Source organism: Herpailurus yagouaroundi, unplaced genomic scaffold, assembly GCF_014898765.1.
Source record: "Herpailurus yagouaroundi ecotype Mexico unplaced genomic scaffold, PumYag 29, whole genome shotgun sequence".
NCBI lineage: Eukaryota > Metazoa > Chordata > Mammalia > Carnivora > Felidae > Herpailurus > Herpailurus yagouaroundi.
The window spans coordinates 20,855,470-20,859,947 of NW_024412377.1; the positions used below are offsets into that span (position 1 = coordinate 20,855,470).

The following is a 4,478-nucleotide window of genomic DNA, read 5'->3' on the forward strand; positions in this document are numbered from 1 at the left end:
TAGAAGCCTTTAAAAAGTGCATAACAAATTCTAATATTTGGACATTTGCCTATTTTTGCTATTTATGGCTGGCTTAGGATTTAAATGTTTTATTCAAACAAGGCAAAAGCCAACAGTTCTCAAATAAATGGCTTCTTTGTCTTATATTTGGAATTTTGCCAAATACACTTCAAAACCTTCTCTTCTTGATAATTGATATTTAAAATTTTACAACAAGGAATGAATTAATTAGTTGAAGGCAAATTAGGTCACCAAGGTCACAGAATTTCCCATCACTTTTTTAAAACTTCATATCTGGATGAGATTTTGATTCAACTCATGATTATAATGCAAAATATCAAGATTTAAAATAAACACATCTTTAATTCATTTCAAATTCTGTTGATCTCTGTTCTTTTATTAACAAAGTGTGTTGAATTATCCAGTGAAAGGTAAAATGATAAAAATTGGAAAGTAAATAGTCTTGGGATAATAGCTCCAAGTTTTTGTTGAGCCTATTTTTCCTTTTTTTTTTTTTTTTAATTTTTTCTTTCAACGTTTATTTATTTTTGGGACAGAGAGAGACAGAGCATGAACAGGGGAGGGGCAGAGAGAGAGGGAGACACAGAATCGGAAACAGGCTCCAGGCTCTGAGCCATCAGCCCAGAGCCCGACGCGGGGCTCAAACTCACGGACCGCGAGATCGTGACCTGACTGAAGTCGGACGCTTAACCGACTGCGCCACCCAGGCGCCCCTATTTTTCCTTTCAATTCACCCATATTCTAAGAAAAAAAATTGAGAGGAAGAATAGGAAAGTATTCGTAAGAAGTTCAAAGGGTCTATAGTGTCTTTGAGGTCTTTTTGTTGGAAAATCCCATTTTAAGCACCCATATTACAGACGACCTGTGTTTATAAAAATAGTTTATAATATGCATTTTGATTTAAGAATATATTTTTCTGTGTGGCACAAATTCAATTTTTATTTATAAATTCTTTCTTTTTTTTCTTTAGTGATATTCCATTTGTTCTAATATTACAAAAGCTATGCTGTTTTTTTTTAAGTTGATAAAGTCTTTGGTGTTATATTTTCTTGAATAAAACTTCTCAGTATTTTTATATGATATATTCGAAGAAAGTTTATTGTGTCCAGATTAGGTGTTTCTTACCTGTGAAAAACAGAATAAATCTATATGCATTATCCAAATATGTTTGCATGTTTTATCTATTCACCATAGGATTTTTTGTTATTTTAAATATTTCCAACCTTGCACCCCATATGGAGTTTAATATCATGTAATACATGTAATATCATGAGACAATATAAAATCACTTTTTATTTTATTTTTTTAGCTTTTTAATGTTTATTAGAGAGAAAGAGAGAGGGAATGAGCAGGTGAGGGGCAAAGAGAGATGGGGACAGAGGTTCCAAAGCCGGCTCTGTGCTGACATCAATGAGCCCGATGTGGGGCTCAAACTCACGAACCACGAAATCATGATGTGAGCCAAAGTCAGACGCTCAACCAAATGAGCCACCCAGGTGACCGTGTAATCAGCTTTTTAGTTTTTATTTATTTTTATTTTTTACAGTCAATATTTTAAATCAACATGATTTGTTCATTTTTTCAAAGCACATTTTAATTCATCTTGTATTTACATACGTCAAAGCTGAATTCTTCAGACTTCATGCATATATTTTTAAATCACCCCTATTTAAAATGGTATTTAATAATTGAAATATCTAGCTGCTGTATCAGACTATGCTTTTCTAATTCATATTATTTTTTTTGGTCATTTATTTCTTACAAATGAGCCTAAGTTTTCCTGCTCAAAGCTCATTATTCTTGTAGTTCACCTGCCATGTTACCTCAGGGAATTTTCTCTATTTCAAATATATTCTCTGCCCAATGTTACTTTTCACCGGAATGAGGATTTCCTGTGTTAACAGAAGCAGTGGCTTCCTGATTCTAAGGGTTCTATAAAGCTAAGCAAATCCCTGATTTTGTTGTAACTGGACTTATAGCTTCTGTTGTCTGAGGACTTGATCATTACACCTCTGTGAACATACAGATGATTCTGAATGGGATGTTACAGAAAATTTGGTTTATCACCATGAAAATGTGACTTTAAGGACTAATGTCTAGTTTAAGGATATCGTAGTCCAAACAAACCCGTTCATGACTGTTGTGTACATGCTGATACAGTAGCATTAGTTCAGGGACATTTACTTCCAGCTGACTTTGCAATTTTGACACATTCTAAATTTTCAAATAAAACAAAGAAGGTGGTAGGAATGGGCCTGTTTCCAGACTCAAACTGTGAATGATTTTTAAACACTCTAGACTACTTAAACTTGTAATGAATACTGGGTTTATGTGAGTAGGGAAAATGTAGAGAGATAGATCTTAAAGCGACCCCTCTCCATCCATAGTACTAACACGTGCACTGCAAATCCTGTGCCTGGTGTCATGGCAGACAAAGTAAAAAGTCAGCTTTCCTTCGCAGAGTTTACAGAGAAATAGGCAAGCGATTACAAGATAGTAAAAATAAATGGCTTAGATTGGAGAAGGATAGTGTCCTAACTCCAGTAGAAGTTATGGTTCTGAATTCAGAATTAGCAGAGTGGGTTATTAAAAAATCAACTTGTTACCTATATACATAGGTAGCACACACCTATTTTCATTGCATTGTGTGGGGCTGTTCTGGTCATCACCATGTACTGGGCCACGGGAAAAGGTGAGCTGTTTCACTTGAATTTTTCTCTAATGGAGGAGCCAACTACCATTTAGATGAAAAAAAAAAAAAAAAAAAAGCTGGCTTGGGTATGTTTGGTGGTTTCCCTAAAGTAGCTGGCTCATTATCTAGCCATAGCATTTAAACATTATTTTTCACATGTTTCAGTGGCTCAAATAACTCCTGCCTCAAACTGAAAGGGTTGTTGGCTAAGGTGTACAGTTGAAAAAGACAGCTAGGATATGCCTATTAGATTCACACATTAATTGAAAGAAGGGCTGACCAGCTATCCAATAACCGTTAATATGTAACCATGAATTAGTTTCCACCTTAATATAATGAATAACACGCCATGGAAAGGAAAGTGTATGCACACTGTCGGCTAAAGCAGTATTTTGTGAGGAAATAATGGGGCAAGGGGAATGGAAAAAAAGGTTGAGAGGGTAGGGAAGTGGTAAGGGGACACCGGGCCCCTAAAATGAGAGTGTCAAAGAGGGGGAAATAAAGAATCCACATTTGGGAGTAACTGCTGTAAACAAACTTCATCTGGTCCTTTTTGAAACTAGTACATGGTTTACTGTAAATGTAGGTGAGGTGAAAAGAAATGAATAAATCAGAAATTACAGTTTTATATTTATCTAAAATAACATTGATTATTTGTGGAAATGACAAAATGGCTTTAATATATTATTTGCAGTAAATGAAAAAGAATGTCTTCTGCTAGGAATCTTGAGGCGTATTGTGTCATTCCAGAGTAATGCAGTTGATAAGATTGCTTACGGTCTCTCCTGAAGTACCTCTGCATCATGAATGGTGAAAGCTGTCACCTTACTTTAAAATAAAAAAGCTACAGGGGTGCTTAGGTGGCTCAGTCAGTTAAGCATCCGACTTCAGCTCGGGTCTTGATCTCATGGCTTGTGAGTTTGAGCCCTGCATCAGGCTCTGTGCTAACAGCTCAGAGCCAGGAGCCTGCTTCATATTCTGTGTGTCTTCCTCTCTCTGCCCCTCCCATGCTCATGTTCTGTGTCTCTCTGTCTGTCAATAATAAATGTCTAAAAAAATTAGAAATAAAAATAAAATAGAAAAGCTACAAAAGAAAGAAATAAATACATTTATTTAAAATCCAGATCCAGGGGCGCCTGGGTGGCGCAGTCGGTTAAGTGTCTGACTTCAGCCAGGTCATGATCTCGCGGTCTGTGAGTTCGAGCCCCGCGTCAGGCTCTGGGCTGATGGCTCAGAGCCTGCAGCCTGTTTCCGATTCTGTGTCTCCCTCTCTCTCTGCCCCTCGCCCGTTCATGCTCTGTCTCTCTCTGTCCCAAAAATAAATAAACATTGAATTAAAAAAATAAATAAAAAAAAAAAATCCAGATCCAATCGCTTCTCGGCCTTTTGGCTAAGATCAAGTGTAAAATCCAGATCCTTCTTTGCCACTGGAATATGTATGCTGATATTTACAGCCTGAATCATTCTGCATGTATTTCTTGAAATGTTAAATTAATAAACACTATATCTCTGTGTGTATGTATATATATGTATGTATGTATGTATGTATGTGTATGTATATATCACAGAATGATCTTCCAGAGCTCATGAATTTTCTCTAAAGAATTGATCTGAAAGGATCTTTTTCCCCACAGTGAGAGCCAATCCCAATTTATGTCAGACACTCAACTGAAACATGGATGTGCAGGAATGGTAAGGGACATGGTGAGTGTTCTCTACAGTCCTCCAGCATCAAGACAGATCACTTGAATTTTACCAAGTTGGT

The 4,478-nt window shown here is 36.4% G+C and overlaps 1 pseudogene; it reads left to right on the forward strand.

Moving 5' to 3' along the window:
- The first annotated feature begins 4,083 nt into the window (after positions 1-4,083).
- On the forward strand, positions 4,084-4,237 carry LOC121017137 (uncharacterized; annotated as a pseudogene).
- Positions 4,238-4,478: the final 241 nt, after the last annotated feature.